The 21,137-nt window shown below is 46.3% G+C and overlaps 1 protein-coding gene across 1 annotated transcript in view; it reads right to left on the bottom strand.

The window, feature by feature from the left end:
- Positions 1 to 20,302, bottom strand: part of LOC145357125 (tetraspanin-18B-like) — a 127,078-nt gene extending 106,776 nt beyond the window's left edge. Inside the window, exon 1 of the mRNA XM_080210281.1 lies at positions 20,199 to 20,302. The gene's annotated coding sequence lies outside the window, so the exon portion shown is untranslated. The remainder of the gene's footprint in view (positions 1 to 20,198) is intronic.
- Positions 20,303 to 21,137: the final 835 nt, after the last annotated feature.

Here is a 21,137-nt window from a genome sequence, read left to right as displayed (position 1 = left end):
GCCAATGGTAAAGGGCACTTTGGTGGGTTGAAGTTGTTCTCTCCTGCCCGAGCACCCTGTGCCCTGTGAAGACCCCCCATACCCCTCGAAAGGTAGATGTTTCTCCACCCCATACACTGACAAACTCGACCCTCCCACCTTACTGACTCACGGGGGGGGTGCGGCCAGACTGGCTCTGTTGAAACCTGAGATTTACCCAAGCACCCAGCAACATGGCTTCTCTTCCATGGGGCCTATCTGCAAACCCAGCAGTGACCTCTACCCCAGGAGCTCTTCCTGGGTGAGAGTGGACATCCTGCCCTGAGCCTAATGGCTGTTTAATCGTGGCAGGACGATCTGGCCTATGGGAGGTGGGCTTGCTCCCAGTCTTTCATCAACAGGGTGTGGGGGGGGTGGGGGAGAGCCGGGGAGGTGGTGGGGGGGGAGGTGGGTGTGAACCATCCCCGTATAAAACTCCAGCCCAAGAAGCAAATGCCCCATTCCTCTGAAACCCTGGGCTGATCCAGGATATAGAGAGTTACGGAGAGGTTTACAGCATAGAAACAGATGTATTTGGCCCAGCAGTCTATGTTAATGTTTATACTCCCCATCTGCCTGTTCGTGACAGATATCACTGAAGCTGCTTCTTCCTGAAGCTCTTCCAGAAAGAAGATATCAGATTCACGCACCCCTTTCCCGGAGTACACACTGCTGCTATGATAATTCTCTCCACTTCCAGCAAGGTTGTCCCACGATTCTCTTTAAATCCACGACTTTGAACCTCCCTGGAGGGTTCAGTCATGATTTATTTTTGCAGAAAGAGATGACTTACTAATGCCTTTGTTGTTGCTGTGAAAACAAATAGACGGAATTTACACTGGGGCAACGAGCCTGTCACCGCGGTGAAAAGTTTATAAAATCCACAAAGAGTTTGGAGCCTCTCAAAAAAATTACTAAAACATAGCTTTGCTTTTCACCATTATCCTGTTGGAATAATCTCAAATAAAAGGGAGGTAAACACTCAGAGCGCACAAGTTCAAATTCCACGCTGACCTTCTGAGAATTTGAATAGGAAGGCGACAAAATCTTGGCATAAAATGATGGCTATCAGTAAAATGGACAGAAGTTGCCACCATGCCATTAAGCCCCACTGGTTCACAACTGTACTTCAAGGAAGGAAAACTGTCATGCTTGCCTGCTGTGGCCTCAATATTCCTCAGTGAGCATTGTAGGGATCTTATGATCAAGTGATCTGGTGGAGGCTGTTGTGAAACCGATTTGCATCCTGCCAATGGGGTGTAGAATAAGGCTCGATCAGATTCTTACCTCCAGTCCTAATTCTCCAGGACGCCGGCAGGAAAATGCATCAGTTCAGGACACATCTGGAGTAACGTACCGTGTAGAAGGCAGGACTCACCTGATCAGTGCCAGGGCTGCCTCCTGAGTTCAGGATGGAGGCTTGAACCCAGGGGAACCACAGCAGTGGGTGGAGTGGGTTGGGAGAGAGAGCATTTACAGGCAGACATTCCAGATTCAGTGTCCTGGAGTGGGTCCTCTTCCAGTCTCTGAGTGTTGCTGGAGATCTATTTACTTTCTTCAATGGTGGGTCAGTAATGTTGGGCACCCTTTCAATGTGGCACCAGGATATGATGTCAGGGCTCAGGTTTGCCCCATCGCAGGGTATGGTGCAAAACTCCGAGGTAGATAATTAATGAGGTTAGAGACAGAGGATATGGGATTCCCGCCAACCTTCACAGCAGGAAACATTCTATGTTGCCACCCCTGCCAGATGGGAGAACTTCATCCAATCTCTTTTTAAACATGGTAAACAGATGCTAAAATTGGAGACTTGTTGCTCTCTCTAACACGGTCTGCTTTCAGCTACAGGAGAAGTGGAGATATTACATTTGGCCTCAACGATGAAAGGGCTCTTCAGCACCATCTTCCCGGAGGCCCTGCCTGTTAATGTGCACCTGAACAGGTAGACAAGGAGGTTCAGATTGACACTCCATCCATATTGCTTGACCTCTGACAATGCAGCACTCCCACAGTAGTGTATAAGAGTATCAGTCCAGATTGTACATTTCACAACTTCACACATGCTCTTTTCCCCTTTGAAGAATAGTGGGAATATATTGAAATCATCAGCAGGTTGATAGACAACTGATGAACCCATATCATGAATGCTACTGCTGTAGCCAGCACGTCTTGGAGCATGTTATATATTTAAAAGAGTTGCAGATTGCTTTTAGAGCTGATTGCATGATTTGATGGTGATGTCATTAGGGTGTTGCCACAGGCTGCTGTTTTACTTTCAGTTAATACTCTGTGCAGTGTAAAGAGCATCTCTTTCAATAAAACCTGACGTGTGTTAGTTTGAATCTACTGACGGGATTTTCCGGATGCGCCCACCTCAAAGTCGGAAAATCCCACCTGAGGTCAACGAACCTTTGCACGATCCGTGTTCCGCCCACTACAATTTCTTTGGTGGGCAGGGCAGGGAAGTTCCATTCTATGTGTGCAAACAATGGGTGAGATTTTACAGCCTCACTCAAGCGAGACCGGTCTGGGGTCAACAGAGATTTCTGTTGTCGAACCCTTGTCTACTCCAACTCTGTGGCGGGTGAGGAGGTAGAGTTCCGGCACATACCTTCTACTTTTGTGTCAAATCCACAGCCCCTAACATAGTTAGACATCACAGAGTGAGACGTGAATCCAGAGCATCCAGTCGAGGAAGGGGTACTACCTATTGAGCCACAAGACTTCCTTCAAGCTAGCGCTGACGTGGATCTCAAATCAGTCAAACAATAAAAACTGTCTGTTTCTAATAACTTTAATTTAGGAAAACACCCCAACTCATTGCATCAAACAGAAAAGGAGCCTTTCTGGAAGGACTGGGAGGAGCAGCTAGAGGTTTGTTGAACAGGTATGTTGTGAGAAGGTTTTTAAAGGTGAGGAGTGGGAGGTAGAGAAGGGGTTTGAGAAGTGAGTTTCAATGGGTAACATGGATGTGACTGAGAATGCTGCCTCGGAGCTGGTGGGAGGAAAGGATACAAAGGGCAGAGACAGAAGCCAAAGTAGGTCCATGAGGACAAAGGTTACAGTAGAGATTACAGTAGTATGAGATACAGGCAGCAGAGCTTTACACAGTTAGAAGCTCATTTAGGCGGGAGTCATGCAAGGAGGGCACTGGAATGGTTAAGTGTAAAGGTGTCTTCAAGACATAAAGGAGTAGTAGGCCGTAGTAGGAGAACCGTTGGATGGAAGTAAGCAATGTTGCGAAGGTGGAAGCAATTATTAAATACGGTATGGAGTTTGAGGTTCAACTCTGGGTCAAAATTGTTGAAGTTGAGAGTGGTAAATGATAGGTTTGATACTCCCAATGTTCTGTTGTAACAAATTGTGGCTTATTTATGTCTTAGGTATTTGTTTAGAAGGAATTCTTCAAAATGCAGTTAATGAAAATACAACAAAACTTACTCCAACTTATAAATCTAAGGAAGGGTTTGATAAAGAAACATCATTACTCCAAGCTTAGGACCTCGCCCTGGGCCACTCCAAACTCTCCACAGTTCTACATAGTTATTTATTTATAGTGAATCAGCTGACTATTACATCACTGTGTAATTGGTTTACTGGGTCAGCTGACCCTTACGTCTTGTTCCCATTGGTCACATTGCATCCAATACAAAGTTGTCACTGATTACACTCTAACTTTAGGCCGGGATTTTACTATCACATTGCTCCCATTTTTGGGTGTGACATGGTCGTAAAGTGGGGCGTGAAGTGATTAGCGTGATTGGCGCTGGTTTTCACAACTGGCATTATTTTACAACAATAGGATTCCTGGTATGGTCAACCTCTCACCGGAAATTATTGAAATTTATTTAAATAAGAATTTCAATGCCATTAGCAAGTCTGGCACTCAATTGTCCGTGCCCCACCCCCTTTATGACCTCACCAGGAAAGGTTCTCACCGGCAAGGAGTAGACACGTCCCCCCATCAACAGGGAGCAATGGACTTGGCCTCGCCTATGGAACAGGAGGCCATTGGGGTCCGCTGAGGAGGCCAAGGACAAGGGGGTGCCCCTTGAGCAGTACCAGACTGGCAGTGCCACCCTGGCACCTGGGCAATGCCTACTGGGCAGTGCCAGGGGAGGAGCCAGTGGGGAAAGGGGCCAGTGGGGAGGGGCTAATGGGGCAGGAGCCAGTGGGAGTGGAGCTAAGGGGAGACGGGTCCACTGCCATTCTACAGCAATAGGTGATGGGAGGACAGCGGGGCTGTGATTAGTGGGTAGGAAGGTCTGGGTGGCAGTGGGGCTCAGCATGGGCTGCATCTATAACTGCGGGCCCCCAGGATTGCAGGGGTGGGGAGCTGCTTCAGGCTAGCTGAAGTAGCAGGGGTGTGACAGGTCTCTCTTTGTCTGTCAGGGCCCTGCTACTGCTAACGCGCATGAGCCAGTATCAGAGGCCTGCACGTGCGCACTAGCTCCCTCTGCAGCTTTTGGGCAGGTTTAGCCCCACCCAGAGGCTTCTGCAGCAAGCAACAAGCTCACTCAGAATTTGTGTATATGGGGTGGGGGTGGGTGCTAAAGCATGCCCAAAAATACTGACCTGGAACTCTCCCAGTTCCCCACCCAGACTAAAAATGGTAAAATACCACCCTTAACATCAGTTAAGCACAGGATGGGCATTGGATCAAAATTGATAGTCGATTGAGTTGTCTGTATACACGTGGACACTGACCACATGTCTGTGAATAACATTCCAGGGATAACATGTGGAGAATGAGAAGGAAGGTGCTAAAGGATTGATCTTTAGAGAAGTGAACAGGAGGCCTTGCAGGATATGGAGGAGAAGCCATCAGGAGTGATGGGATTGGGAAGAGCGGAAACATGCGAACAATTCCATGGGCGTAAATCACAAAAGGAAGACATCAGGAGAAGTCATGTTTGGTGTTGTCATACAGGGTATTGAGGACAAGACAGAATAAAGTGTCTTTTGTTGCAGTTAGAGAGGATATAATTAGTGACTTTAACCAGGATGATCTCAGTTCTGTGGTTAGGGTGGAAACAGAATTGAAAGAAGTCAGTGAGTTATGGAAAAGCTGAGCACACAAATGGGAGACAATGGCACATTTACAGATCCTGGATTCACAGCAATGGTTAGGTTTAGTAGTTGGAAGAGACAAACAGTCCAAGGTTGGTCTCTTTAAGGAAGAACGTGACAATGGTGGTTTTACCTAAACAGTGAATCTATTCAAGATGTTAGTGAACACTGACCTCTGGGGATGTGGTCGAATGGTCCACTGATAGGCAGGGGTGGGCAGTGGAATTGGCCCAGAGCCCAGGGAGCTGAGTCACCATATCATTCCACCAAAGAAACTCAGGAGACACCTACCAATTAAGCCAAATTAGCATCTCCAGATCACCATTATTACCAGAAGGTGCACATTTGGGCTTTTCAAGGACTGTTGTTCCCAGTCTCCTGCTATTACTTCAACAGATGATCAACAGAAAGTTCAGAAAAACAGTGTGATCAGCCACTTCTGCTGTTTCTTTATGCTTAATGCGCATTGTTTAAAAAATCAACCTCCAGGTGACAGCAAATCGACAGCACTTACCTACCAGGCTGATGCCTGAATAGTGGCCACTTAGAATCAGAGCATAGAATCATAAACCCCCACAGTTCAGAAGGGAGTCGTTTCACCCATCGAGCCTTCACTGACAACAATCCCACCCAGGTCCTATCCCCAAATATTTGCTCTGCTAATCTCCCTGACACTGTGGGGCAATTTGGCATGGCCAATCCACCTAACCCACACACCTTCAGACTGTGGGAGGAACCTGAAGGGAACCCATGCAGATACGGGAGGGGGAATGTGTAAACTCCACACAGACAGTCACCCAAGGCTGGAACTGAACCCGGGCCCCTGGCACTAGGAGTCAGCAGTGCTGACCACTGTACCACAACACCCCCACCCCCCACACCCCCGCCCTTTGGTTAATATTTCTAAAGGAATTGGTATCCTTGAAGGTACATGCCATGAATTAATTCTCCAGGAGAAGAGGCAAGAGAATTGGGGTGGAAATGCAAATCTCGGTTGTGAGGCTATAGTTGCCCCTCAAGTCTGCCCTTCACATCAGACTTGCTTATCCTTAATTGATACAGTTCCCATAGTGACAACTCCGGCTGTGTGGGGCTGTTACTACGATCATGCTTGAAATGTACAAAAGCGTAAAGACGCTCTCGAGGGAAATGTTCATAACTTTCACGAGCAAATATTCCGAATGCGTTGGCGAAAAACACTGCCATAAATTTCTTGTTGTCTGCTCCCAGTTCTGGTCAAGCACATTGTCAACATTTCAGGGGAATGTTTAGGCAATTTCACAACCCTTAATTCAATGCTTATGTAATCCGAATATTTCTCTAATCAAAGGACTGTTATTTTTCTGCACTGATCGTTCTTCAGCTGCGGAACTGACCCTGTTCAGTCTGGGAACCCAGAGTATTTTTGGACCATCTTGATTGTGTCACAGAGACTCCAGAGAGGCAGGTTAGTGCGATCTAGTTGCCTGGTATTCTTTGCAGACATTTTGATTGAAGAAAAACCTATGTTTTTTAAGCAGGCAACAAGAATATGAGCAAAAAATAACGTTCTATTTATAACAGTCAAATGGAAGCAACACATGTTCAAAATGTGATATAAAAGAATTTACACGCACGCAGCACCAATTGCAGTCTCAGGACATTACCCCAAGCAAGTTATGGCCAATGAGTTATTTCTGAAATGCAGTCACTGTTGTTTTGAAGCTGAATAGGAACAGCAGCTGCCAATTAACCTGTCGAGGAGATTATACTTTTCAATTTATAGAATCATAGAATCCTACCATGCAGTAGGAGGCCATTCGGCCCATCGAGTCTGTACTGACCACAATACCACCCAGGCTCCATCCCCGTAACCCCACATATTTACCCTCCTAGTCATCCTGACACAAGGGTCAATTTAGCACGGCCAATCAACCTAACCCACACATCTTCAGATTGTGGGAGGAAACTGGAGCACCCGGAGGAAACCCACACAGACACAGGGAGAATGTGCAAACTCCACACTGCTAGTGACCCGAGGCCGGAATTGAACCCGGGTCCTTGGCGCTGTGAGGCAGCAATGCTAACAACTGGGCCAGTGTATAAATTCATGGTTGACCTGTACTTCCGCTTGAGTTGCTCTGTATCTCCTAATACCCAAAGACTGACCAAAATCTAAGGGTGTCTACCTGGAAAAGTTCAGTTGAATCAGCCTTCTGGCACTCAGAATTCCTCTCCCCACTTGTGTGAAAATTCCTTCACAATTTTGCACAGAAATGTCATAGCTTTAATTTGAATGTATGTACCTTTGGTTCTAGATTAAGAAGGTAAGAAATAGGAGCAGGGGTGGGCTATAAGGCCCCTCAAGGCTGCCACACTATTCACTAAGAATCTGGCCAAATTTCTGAACAAAGTCCATCCCTGCATCATTCCCATGTTCCTTGGTGTGCAGAGATCTCTGTCCGGAGAGTACTCACCAAACCCCCCTGAGGGAGCAAATCCTGCACTCTGGATCCACTGCCTCCTGGATATCCTGCCCCATCCACCCAAATATCTAAAGATCAAGAATCAGCTTGCTCAGTCACATGAAGATCCACAACAGAAACTCACAATCCTGAGCAAACATCATCCTCAAACCAAGGGACAGCATCCAAGCCAACAGCAGAATTTCCAAAACTTACAACTCTCTGAGTGAAGAATTTTCTCCAGTATTCAGTCTTCAATGTCCAACCCATTGTCCTGAGACTAAGCCCCCTAATTCTAGACTCTTCAATCAGGGGTCCTTTAAGAATGTCATATGTTTCAGTGAGATCACCCCACAATGAAGTCCATCCACTAGAGTCCACTTCTCTTAGATTATATGTCCCTTTGTAACTTCCTGCTGTCAATCTGCTGTGTCTCAGTATCACCTGAAAATTTAGATGTACAACCTTTTATTGCTTAATTCATACAATTCATTGATGTTTTTGGGCGCCGTACTTACGCAAGGATATTTTAGCCTTGGAGGGAGTGCAGAGGGGGTTTACTAGGCTGATGCCGGAGTTGAGGGGGTTGAGCTATGAGGAGAGGCTGAATAGATTAGGCTTGTACTCGTTAGAGTTTAGAAGAATGAGGGGAGATCTCATTGAGACGTATAAGATGATGAATGGGATGGATAGGACAGAGGTGGAGAGACTCTTCCCTCTCAGAAAGGATAGTAGGACTAGAGGGCATAGCCTCAGGATAAAGGGGGGGCGGTTTAGAACAGAGTTGAGGAGGAACTTCTTCACTCAAAGGGTGGTGAATCTCTGGAATTCTCTGCCCGTTGAAGTGGTGGAGGCTGCCTCGCTAAATATTTTTAAGACGCGGGTTGATGGATTTTTGATGAGAGAGGGGATTAAGGGTTATGGGGAGAGGGCGGGAATGTGGAACTGAGCCACGACAGATCAGCCATGATCTTATTGAATGGCGGGGCAGGCTCGAAGGGCTAGATGGCCTACTCCTGCTCCTATTTCTTATGTTCTTATGTTCTCATGAAGGGTTGAGGCCCCAGTATGGATGTCTGCGGGTGTCACCAGTTATGTCTCACAAGGCAAAGTCCATTTTTGTTGTCTGTACTCTCTCCTTCTTACCTTCTATTCTATAACTAATTCACATCACAAATGTGTTGAAGTCCATTGCGATAAACCCATTGGCACTTTCCTATGAACTAAGCAACTGGTTATCTCAAAAAAATTCAACAAGATCAGCCTGACACGGCCTCTCCATCACATATTCACAAGGGACTTTGTTTAATTAGCTTCTACTTGGCCCAATGCTCAGCTCAAGGCTCTGATTTTATCTGGGAGAGATTCTGTGTGCGAGAGACCCAGAGGTGTACGAAGTGTGCCGGTCACTCGGGGCTTTATTTTACCATTCTGATTCTGAGTGCTGGGTGGATTTGAAACTGGGAGTGTTTCAGATTTGACTTTTAGACCCGTTCTCAGGCTCCCCCATACACAGACTGCCTGAAAAAAATATCAGCGATTCCAAATTGTGCTGCACAAGCCTGTGGGCGGGGCTTAATGCACCCGAAATCCTGCACTCCGATTGGTGCCTCCAACTGCGCACGCGCAGAAAAAATGATCGAATGTTGCTCCCCTGCCACACGGCTCCCGGCCGGATAGTGCCTCCTCCTGGCCCCCACAGACATTGCCCTGCCCCCCCAAAGCATAACTGACCCCCTTATCCCCCCCATCCCACCTGCCACCCAGACTGAACATGGGCCCCTCCCCCCCCTTCCCCACACACTGATCACAGGTAGAATGGCAGTGGATTCCCCCACTCCCGATCACAGGTAGAGTGGCAGTGGATTCCCCGCCCCCATCGATGTCAGGTAAAGAGCTTTCAGATGCTCAGCACCCACCTCCTCACTAACTGGAGCACCCGAATCGGACTTTTGTGGAGTGTGCCTGTTTCACACCGATTCTAGATGGGCGAACACAGTGGTAAAGAGGGCGGGGGGGGGGGGGATGCCGTTAAGGTTGGGTGCGCACTCATTAAATCAATTTAAATGTATGCAAAACCATTTGATCGCCCAATCACAGACATTTTCGGGCCTTGGTAAAGGGGGAATTGGCACACTCACCTTATGCCCGCCTTTACCAAGTTTGCACACCCAAAAACGAGCACAACGCGATGGTAAAATCAGAGCCTGGCTGTTTAGTACAGCCACCTCATTATCACTTTGCTTCCGGGTTTTCCATCCAATCAGGTGAGAGTGAGCAAGATGAAAACCCACAGGATGCAATCCTATCCAATATTTAAACACTCAATGCAAATATGCAACTTTGTGGCATTATAATTCAAGAGGAGAAAGGCGCAGGATGTGGATGAGATGTGCAGAGGCTAATACAATGATTCCTGGACCTGCTGCTGAGAGCTGGGAGAAGCCAGAGGAAGTTCAGTTCCAGGGATAGACTGGGAAAGCTGGGATGGTTCTCCTTAGAGAAGGGGAGGTAGAGAGCAGGGTTGATAGAGGTGTGCAATACCATGAGGGGCCTGGATAGAGAGAGAGAGGACACACAATCACACTAAGCAGCAGAAGCCCTTGTGTCCACTCACTTATATCTCTTTGCAGCCTCTCTGTATCCTCCCCAAAGCTTATATTTCCACCAACCTTTGCACAATCAGCAAACCTCAGTCTATTACTATGGTGGAGGCTGCCTCGCTAAATATTTTTAAGACACGGGTTGATGGGTTTTTGATAGGAGAGGGGATTAAGGGTTATGGGGAGAGGGCGGGAAAGTGGAACTGAGCAGCGACAGATCAGCCATGATCTTACTGAATGGTGGGGCAGGCTCGAAGGGCTGGATGGCCTACTCCTGCTCCTATTTCTTATGTTCTTATGTTCTTATGTTCATCTAAGTCATTAATATAGTTTCCAAAAAGCTGAGGCTTCAGTACTGACCATTGGATGAGATCTTTGGGTCGTTCATGCTGGAAGGATCCTCTGGTACTGCCAATGGTGTACCCCCTATGTGGGATCCCCAGCAGGAGGGGCTGGATTCAATGGGGAATCCCATTGACAGTGGCAGGCCAAGGAGATCCCACCGCTGACCAATGGTGGGCTGAGAAACATGTCTGGGGATCCACAGAATCCAAGCCAATGTGTTACTCCACCATTCACTAGCTGTCAAATTGAAGTTTATATCCAGTCTCTGCTTCCTATCTGTTAAGCAATCTTCTATTACCTCCAACTTCATGCACACTTACCTTGTCTACTAACATTTTGTCTAGCATTTTATCAAATGTCTTTGGAAATTCAGGCATACTACATCTACTGGTTTCTCTTATCTACCTTACCAGTTACGTTCTCAGATAAAACTCTAGTAAGTTGATTAAAAAGGATTTACATTCAGAAAAACAATGTGAAGTTGTTCTAATCATGCTCTGCTTTATTAACTGCACTATTAAGGCTTCCTGAATATTACCTTCCAGCACTTTCCCAACATGTGATGTTAACTTAACGGTTTGTAGTTCACTGTCTTCTCTCTCTCTCTCCTTTCTTGAAAAGCAGAGTAATATTTTCAAAAGCAAATTCACAGACATCTTGTTTCACTCCATTCCCTCACACTGTCTTCCCAAACCTTTTCCATCTCATCACTTTTCACATCCACTTGCTTGCAACGACTGCCATCCTTCCCCAACTGTGCACTTCATCACATCCTCATCTATCCGTCCGTCATTGACACACACCCTCATCTTTACGCAACATCATGCCTCACTCTCATAATCACCCTTAACAAATGTTCTCCATCCATCAGGTGAACACAAGCCATTGCACTCAATCACAGCTTTATTTCTTTCCTGCCTTTCAGGAAAAGAGAGCAGAGAGAACCAGGAAGAGGCAGAGAGCCGGAGGTGACCCTTCCGCCACTCTGCGGCTCACAAGTACAGAGGATGAGGTGGAGGAGCAGTGAAGTTTTAGCCTGCCTGGAGCTGGAAATGGGAGGATTGTAATTGTCCAGGTGATATGTGTCATACGGCACTGAGTTATGTTGATTTGATATTAACAGCTAGTGAAATATACCTATCTTCATAATCAATCCTTATAAAATCCTTACTTTGCATGTGCTGATTTATATCTGCTACAGAGTCCCATATGCAGCATGTGGGGGTCAAAGACAATGATTCCTGGGTTCTATGGAGTTTTTTTAAATTAATTCATGGGATATGGGCGTTGTTGGCTGGCCAACATTTATTAAGTGGCCCTCAGAGGGCAGTTAAGAGTCAACCACATTGCTGTGGCTCTGGAGTCACATGTAGGCCAGACCAGGTAAGGACGGCAGATTTCCTTCCCTAAAGGACATTAGTGAACCAGATGGGTTTTTCTGACAACTGACAATAGTTTCATGGTTATCAGTAGATTCTGAATTCCAGATATTTATTACTGAACTCAAATTCCACCATCTGCCGTGGCGGGATTCGAATCTTGATCCCCAGAACATTAGCCGAGTTTCTGGCATCTAGCGATAATGACGGAAGGCCACCACCTCCTGGGGCCTTGGGTGAACGTGGTTCTGGCAGCAGCTACCCATGGTGGCAGGGTCAAGCGAGGCCCAGTTACCAGCCACTGATTGGCTGACAGCTCTCAGCTGTCTATCCCCAGGTCCTTGATCCCAGGGAAGGACTAAGTCTGCCCAGTTAACTGCCTGATGGCAATTCATGTGATGGACCTTCCCAATAAAGAGGCAATGTGGGGCTCTTGCTGGCTATCCAACCAGCAGGTGAGACCCACATTTAAATCTCTGCCCACTCATCACCTCCCCTCACTATCCTTCCATTCTCTGCCCCTCCCCTCTCTGCCCCTCCCCTCACTGTTCTTCCCCTCATCGTCCCTCCCCGCAACGTCCCTTCACTCACCATCCCCTATGTCACCGTCCATCCCCTCCCTGTCCCTCCCTTTGCTGTCCTTCCACTCTCTGCCCCTGCCCTCTTTGCCCCTCTGCTCTCTACCCTTCCCTGCTCTGCCCCTCCCCACTCTGCCCCTCCCCTCGCTGTTCCTCTGCTCTCTCTGCCCCTGCCCTCTGCCCCTCTGCTCTCTGCCCCTCCTCCCCTCCGCTCTCGGCCCTTCCCCTCTTCCTCTGCTCTCTGCCTCTCCTCCCATCACTGCTCCTCCTATCTGCCAATCCCCTCTCTGCTGCCTTGCTGCTGCCCTTTTAGCTTCCCCTCTCTCTCCTGTACAGCTGTGACCACCAATCTATATCGTTCTTACTCCTCTTTCTCTTCATCTGAGGTCCAAATTAAAGCAGCGACACCCAGACTGATCTGATAGAGCAATCCGCCCTGTGAAAGAAACCTCTCACGTGTAGGAAGTCAACTCCCAGGAGGGGTATTGTGAACAAACCCTCTCCCATTGGGAGGGAAGCTGTGAGTGCTGAGCAAGGAATGCCATATTCTCAGAGATCGATAACTCTTTCACTCACCTTCCATAGCGAGTTCCAGAATTCAGAGAAATCCATCAATCGCACAGGAGAATCAAAAATCAGAGTTAAATTCACTTTCGTTGAGTGATTAAAATGTGCTAATTAACCCAAAGGGGTTGCTCACACAGGGCTGAACACACTGGATTAAACCTGGATATGCCAGAGTTCTGATACAAGGCTCCTGTGAATCACATTTACCGTGTTAAAGGTGCTATGTAAGTGTAGGTTGTTGAGGTGGCAAAGGGCCTAAAAATCAGAGGCTACCTCACTCAATTTAATTTCCACAGTATCCACTCCATCATATAAATCAGATCCCAGATCACGGCTAGACATTTTTTGTTCATGTGTACCCGTGCAAGCTGAAACATTTCAAAATGGCCTTAGCTGGAAATGTCTGCCAGGAGTTTGGGATGGCCCGGTGGCACAGTGGTTAGCACTGCTGCCTCACAGCGCCAGGGACCCAGGTTCGATTCCAGCCTCAGGTCACTGTCTGTGCGGAGTCTGCACATTCTCCCTGTGCCTGCGTGGGTTTCCTCCAGTTGCTCCAGTTTCCTCCCACGCTCCAAAGATGTGCAGGTTAGGTAGATTGGCCATGCTAAATTGCCACTTCATGTCAGGGGGATTAGCAGGGTGGGGCTATGGGGATAGGGGCTGGGTGGGATTGTGGTCAGTGCAGACTCGATGGGCCAAATGACCTTCTTCTACACTGCAGGGACTCCATGATACAAGTTGGTGGGAAGTCCAAATCTTCGATGAAGTCTACTGGTTGACGGGGAGGAGCGGCAATGCTGACTCTCAATGCTTTCACAAGGATGTTCCTTACAAACACATTTGCAATGTTGCTACACACAGCGTCCAGAACAAATCCCCCCTTAGGCCCACCTCTCAGTTCACATAATAGCTGAAACTTGTGCGAATAACTGAGGGAGCCTGCCATCCATAACTAGACAATAATTGGCCCAATCCTCCTGTTGAAGAATAATGAGTTTAAAAAAAACAACACTTAATTAATCACAGAAATGATCTAAATCCGTGTACCGAGTTAATGTATTTGTGTAAGTATTGCACACTAATGATATTTTTTTTCCTTTTCAAAGCCAGGAAGGAGCATGTTAAGAGAAGTTTATAATGAGGAATAATTTTCTTGATGACCGTGTTCCGAATGTTTGCCAATGAACATTATTTCCCTCAAGAATGTTTTACTCTCCCCCAAGAGTTTCCAAAGCATATACATTTCTCATCACAAGACTGCAAGATCTGGCATCCACCTCGACATCTGTAACTATTTTAGAATTGCATACAAAACAGTCAGACAGGAAATAGTTTTGAAATGATATGGCAGGAGCAACACATTTTAGCACCAAATTGCATACTTTGCTAAACTGCTCCGTGTAGCAGGGGCCTTACAGAATGGATATCCTCAGAAAAGAATCTGACGTTGGCACTTCAGAGAACAGCGCAGCAAGGGTCCTAACATCACCTACCCATCGCCATCCCTCTTACCCACACAGTTTCCAGACACCCCACCCACCCCATGTCCAGGTGGGACAATATACTTGCAGTATTTTGCTCCTGGCATGTCAACATTTACATCTGCACGAACAATCTGCCATTTCCTTCATGCTTTTGGACAGACTTCTTAAACAAGCATCCTGAGGTAAAAGAAACCATCAATTCTCTCACAACTGTCAAGTCGCTTCTTTTTTTTTCCATTTCTTTTATTCCATCATGGGATTGGGCGGTGCGGCGGCACAGTGGTTAGTGTTGCTGCCTCACAACGCCAGGGACCCGGGTTCGATTCCCGGCTTGGGTCACTGTCTGTGCAGAGTCTGCACATTCTCCCCGTGTCTGTGTGGGTTTCTTCTGGGTACTCCGGTTTCCTCCCACAGTCCGAAAAAGGTGCTGGTTAAATGCACTGGCTTGCTAAATTCTCCCTTCCCAAAGAGGCGCCGGAGTGTGGCGACTAGGAGTTTTTCACAGTAACTTCATTGCAGTGTTAATGTAAGCCTTTCTTGTGACACTAGAAAATAGACTTAAAACTGAGTGTCGCTGATGAGGCCAGTACTTATTGCCCGTCCACAGTTGCCCTTGAGAAGTTGGTCTTCTCCACCCCCTGCAGATTATATGGTGTAGATACAGTCATGGTGCTGTTAGGGAGGATTTATAGTTCCTAGTCAGGAATGATGTATGGCATGTTCTTTTTTATTATATATAAAACACCGTGCTGGAGTACAGAGACAGGTCCTTCCACCCAGCCCTTTCTCTGCACTCATTCTGGGTCAGTCCCATTATCTAAGGAAAGATACACTGGCACTGGAGGCAGTCCAGAGATGGCTTACTAGGTTGATCCTGGTTGTGGTGGGATTTTCTCATGAGGAAAGGTTGAGTAGGTTGGGTCTGTACTCACTGGAGTTTAGAAGAATGAGAGGCGACCTTATTGAGATATATCAGATTCTCAGAAGGCTTGACAGGGTAGGTATTGAGAGTCTAGGACCAGAGGAGATACATTCAGAGTTAGGGGGCACCCATTGAAGACAGAGATGAGGAGGAACTTCTCCCAGAGGGTAGTGAATCTGTGGAATTCTTTTCCACAGAGGTTTTTGGATGGATTGTTAAATATGTTCAAGGCTGAGATAAACAGATTTTTAATTAGTAAGGCAGTCAAGGGGATAAGGAGGGAAAATGGAGTTGAGGATTATCATATCAGATAAATTATAATCTTATTGAAAAGCAGAGAAGATTCAATGGGCCAAATGGCCTACTTCTGCCCTTATGGTCTTGTGAGGATTTTAAATTGAATGTTTTGTTGGACAAAAGGAAGTGAGGTAATGGCTTAGTGGACTGTACAGCAGAGTTTGTTGAATAGTTGAGGATTGGAGGCCAGAGCGGAGATTGACAGAGAAGTTGAAGGTGACAAAAACATTCACAAGGGTTTCAGAAAGTTTGATGGGAGGAGGTTATTGGCTGATATTGCAGAGATAGAAGGATGCATATTTTAGAAGCAAAATACTGTGGATGCTCGAAATCCGAAATGAAAACAGGAATTGTGAAAAATCTCAGCAGGTCTGGCAGCATTAGTGGAGAGAAAGAAACAGTTAATGCTCCGAGTCTGTATGATTCTTTTCAGAGTTAAGAGGGGGAGGAGTGTGATAGATGTACATTAGGTTGAGGCGATACAGATTTGTAAGGTCAGTTCAGAGCAGAGATGACTCCAAATAGTAATCCGTCTAACTCAATCTGACTCAGTGGCTCAGAGTTGGATGAAATGAGTAACAAGGGAGTAAAATTTGTGGCTAGGATCTCAAAACAATGACTTCAATCTCTCTCACCCTGAGCTGAAGAAAATTTTCAATCAACAAACACCGGATGTCGCGAGAGCAGCCCAACAGTCAATGGAAGGATAGAGTTAAGTCGCGTAAGCTGGTCCCATGCCTACGGATTCTATCACTGAGGTGCAGTACCTAGATGAGCAGCAGTGTTAACAAAACTTCGGAGATAGTCATCGACTTCAGGAAGCGTAGTGAAGGATGTCCCCCTGTCTACATCAACTGGGATGAAGTGGAAATGGTCTTTCAGCTTTAAGTTTCTAGGTGTCCAAATCACAAACAACCTGTCCTGATCCCTCCATGGCGACGTTATAGTCAAAAAAGCCCACCACCTCTACTTTCTCAGGAGGCTAAGGAAATTTGGCATGTCAGCTACGACTCTCACCAACTTTTACAGATGCATCATAGAAAGCATTCTTTCTGGGCTTACCACAGCTCGGTATGGGCTCCTGCTCTGACCAAAACTGCAAGGAACTACAAAAGGTCATGAATGTAGCCCAGTCCATTACGCAAACCAATCTCCCATCCATTGTCTCTGTCTACACTTCCTGCTGCCTCAGAAAAGAAGTCAGCATAATTAAGAACCCCACCCACCCCGGACATTCTCCCTTTCACCTTCTTCCATCAGGAAAAAGGTACAAAAGTCTGAGGTTATGTACCAACCAATCTAAGAACAGCTTCTTCCCTGCTGCAATCAGACATTTGAATGGACCTACCTTGCATTAAGTTAATCTTTCTCTACACCCTAGCTATGTCTATAAGACTACAATCTGCACTCTCTCGTTTCCTTCCTTATGTACGGTATGCTTTGTCTGTATAGCGTGCAAGAAATAATACTTTTCACTGTATCCCAATACATGTGACAATAATAAATCAAATCAAAAAGAAGGGATTTGATGTTGAACCTTTGGATATTTGCATTTACTCAGAGTTAGAGGAACACACTGTAAATTTGGATTGCTGGATTATTTAATTCAACCACAGAATTACACTTAAAGAAGCTCTTACTTTGACCCTTCCTTAATGCAATCACACCTACCTGGCTTCTAGCAGTCACGAGACAACGAACAAATAGTTTATCATCTAATATTTACAAAATATGGTTGCTGACATCTGGTGGCCAAAGCATTTAATATTAACAAATCAAAGGCAAAATAAGAACAATTGCAAGAAATCTGTAATAAAATTAGAAAATACTAGCTGTACACCAGACCTTGCTGCAGCAGACCATCTCCTGTTACCTACTCTTGGCCACGTAATCTGCAACTCAAAATTCTTTCTGACCACAAAGTTACAGCCAGTGTGAGCTGATAGCATGGTGGCGAGGGAACCAGGGCGCCTGAGATCCAGGTGATCAAAGTTACCAACTCCTTAAACAACAAGATTAATGGGTTGGGAGACAAATAGTGGAAGGACTTCGAGGAGGGTGAATTTAATGTTAAATCTGGAACAGAGAAAGCAACAAAGAGAGGGAAAGAGAGGTTAGATTAAGAGCGGGAAGAAAGAGACAGAAAAAGAAGAATGAGAAAATAATTATATTTGGCGTTTTTTAGAATCTCCCCAAAATAATTAAAAGTCTGAAGTAATGGAAGATGTAGTAGTTAGTTTTCAGTGCCAGAGATGTTGACTGGCGGTAATTAGCAATTACCACATAATTACTTACACCGTTAATCACGGGTTCTAAATAGCTGCGGTGCATTTAGCTTGTAGCTCTCTTTGCAGATACAGCCAGGTTCACAACATTCAGCGCATTTTAAGGGAGATGTGACAAAGAAACGCCATTGTCACAAAGAGCAGAGTGACACAACTCACCAGCAACCTTTGGGTATTTGCATTTAACCGGGGATCTGCTCATTACCTCAAGTCACTCCACCGTTTACACACAAATAACGAACATTGGGTTCATTATTATTTTGACAACAAATCTTGGCCCGGAGGTCAGTCAATACCTCAAGAAGAAAGGTTAATATTTCATGCAGTGCCCTTAACCCAAAACTGATCCATTAACTTATCATCAACTGTCTCAAGTTACATTTACACAGCAGGCTTGGTGTACACAGAGATGTTTGTAGGTTAGGTGATGGACTGCGATGCACACAGGAAGAGGGGGATTAGGAAGAGACTGATGAAAACAGGGAAGAAGGTGGCAAAGCAGAAAGTGGGGGGGGGGGGGGGCGGGGGGGCGGGGGGGGGGGGGGCGGCTGCTCCCAGGGGGTCATTTCCTCTTCTTCCCGGGCAGTTCCTCGGAACTGAGGATGGTTTTCTGCCACTCCGAGGGTGTGAGTCCCGAGGAGTCGAAAGAGTCCAGTGCTGGATCCACACACTCTGCAATCGGTGGGGGTGGGTTGTGTTCGATGAGGTAGTTGGGAAGCTTGGATTTTGATACGCACCTTCTGCTGTTTGCAGCTGGCCTCCCACCTGGGCCTGCACTTACGCAGCCGCTTCTTCTCCAGTTTGGGTGGCGTCAAACAAGAGATTCCCTCGTATCAGTGGGGATGTTGTATTTTTCAAAGAGGCTTTGAGGCCATCCGTGAAATATTTCCTCTGCCCTCCTGGTAACCGTTTGCCGTGGTGAAGCTCGGAGTACAGAGCTTATTTTGGAATGCCAGTCTTGCAGATGATGTGGCCCAGCCAATATAGCTGATTACCTATAACCAATACCTCGTCACTATGGACGTCAGCGAGAGAGGGCACTGCCTATCCTGCCACTGAATTTGCAGGAATTAGCAGAGGCATCACTGGTGATATTTCTCCAGGAATTTAAGATGTGTGCTGTATGTTGTCCACATCTTTGATTGCGACAGGAGGCAGGAAGCATTGCAGTCCCATAGACCGTGAACATGGTGCTAGGTTTGAGGTCTTTGCCACTGCACACTGTTTCCTACAGACAGACATCCAGAGGTATTGATATGGTGGCTGATGGATCACTGCCCATAAGCCCAGAGGCAATGGGGAATGGACAATAACAGTGTGTTGGAGCTGCAGAACCTGCAAGGCTTGAAAGGGCTGGCATGGGCATGACAGGTTGAATGGCCTTCTTGTGTGCCACAAGATTCTAGGATTCTAGCAAAGTACTGCAGATGCTGGAATCTGAAACCAAAAGGGAAAACTCTGGAAAAGCTCAGCAGGAGATGGAAGAGCTGACGTCTCGAGTCCAGATGACCCAAGGGTGGTCTGGACTCGAAACATCAGCTCTTTTCTCTCCTTACAGCTGCTGCCAGACCTGCTGAGATTTTCCAGCATTTTCTTCCAGGATGCTCTGTGATTGGAGGATATTACAGAAGTAGGGGGTTGTGAGACCATGGAGTGATTTGAAAGTGAGGATGAGGACCTGGGGCACGGAAGCCAGCGCAATGTGACAAGGATGGGCTGGTGTAAATATGGGCTACGGCGAGTATTATTTCAGGCTGGAACATTCTCACTTGCCTGTTCCTTTAACAGCTGTTTCATGATCAGTCTCAGTCCTAAAAACCGTACTTCTCCCACCTCTGGGACTTTGGTTTGAAATTGTAAACCTTTGGAGCTGAACATATCTAATCTGATGATGTGGAAGAGGAAAGTAACAGGAGTTGGAAATGTTCAGCACCACACGAGGATCCACACATACAGAAACAGATTTAGATGGATTAGAGGTTTAGATTGCAGCGTTCAAGGAAGTTTTACATAAACATCTGCACTGTGTTACCCTGACAAAAGTAAATGTCTTGAGGAGATGTCCAGGAGAAGTTTTCGTTTTCTTTCACAATCATGTCCCACAGAGGCAGACTTTCCCTTACAGCCACAACAACTCGTTTAAAATTAACAAATGCACACAATCAATCAACAGCTTTTAAGTGAGAATAACACAAACACAACTCACCTTCCCAGTTGTTAAACTTACACCCCTGCAGTATGTCCGATTTCTTTTGGCACCTCACGATTTGCCTGTATGTTGCTCCAGTGCTTGAGCTCATCTGTGCCATAACTGACTCCAGCAGCATCTGGGAAGTAAGCAGTGCCATAAAATAGATTTGTTTGGCCTGCTCGCCGCTGGGATAGTGGGAAAGGCACGTGATACAGGAAATGATTCAGTGCAATTCTAACCTCAGAGAAATTGCTGCAGAATCCAACTATTCCTTAGCTGGGAAATTAGGCCAGCCTCACTTTACAGAGCAGAATACTTTACCCAGAGAATTCATTGCTGTCCTCATACCTGAACATAGCCCAATCCATCACACAAGCCCATCCATCGACCCTGTCTACACTTCCCGCTGCCTCAGCAAAGCAGGCAACATTATCGAGGACCCCATGCGCCCCAGACATACTCACTTCCACCCTTCTCCATCAGGAAAATTTACAAAAGTCTGCGAACATGTACCAACAGACTCAAAAGGAGGAATTTCTTCAGCTAGAGCATATGAATTTATGGAATTCATTGCCACAGAAGGCTGTGGAACCCAAATCATTAAGTATTTAAGACAGAGATAGATAGGTTCTTGATTGTTAAGGGGATCAAAGGTTACAAGGAAAAAGTGGAAGAATAGGGTTGAGAAACTTATCAGCCATTTGGAATGGCAGAGCTGACTCAATGGGTCAAGTGGCCTAATTCTGCTCCTATGTCTAACAGTTTAAGACCAGCTTCTTCCCTGCTGCCATCAGACTTTTGAATAGACCGATCATATATTAAACTGATCTTTCTCTACACACTAGCTATGAATGTAACACTACATTCTGCACCCTCTCCTTTCCTTCTCTCCTACGTACTCTATGAACAAATATGTTTTTGTCTGTCCAGCGCAATACATGTGACAATAATAAA

This window comes from Carcharhinus amblyrhynchos, chromosome 22, assembly GCF_965287045.1.
Source record: "Carcharhinus amblyrhynchos chromosome 22, sCarAmb.v2.hapA, whole genome shotgun sequence".
Classification (NCBI taxonomy): Eukaryota; Metazoa; Chordata; class Chondrichthyes; order Carcharhiniformes; family Carcharhinidae; genus Carcharhinus; species Carcharhinus amblyrhynchos.
The sequence above is the reverse complement of the archived record's forward strand: the minus strand, read 5'-3'. Positions and strand labels throughout refer to the sequence as shown.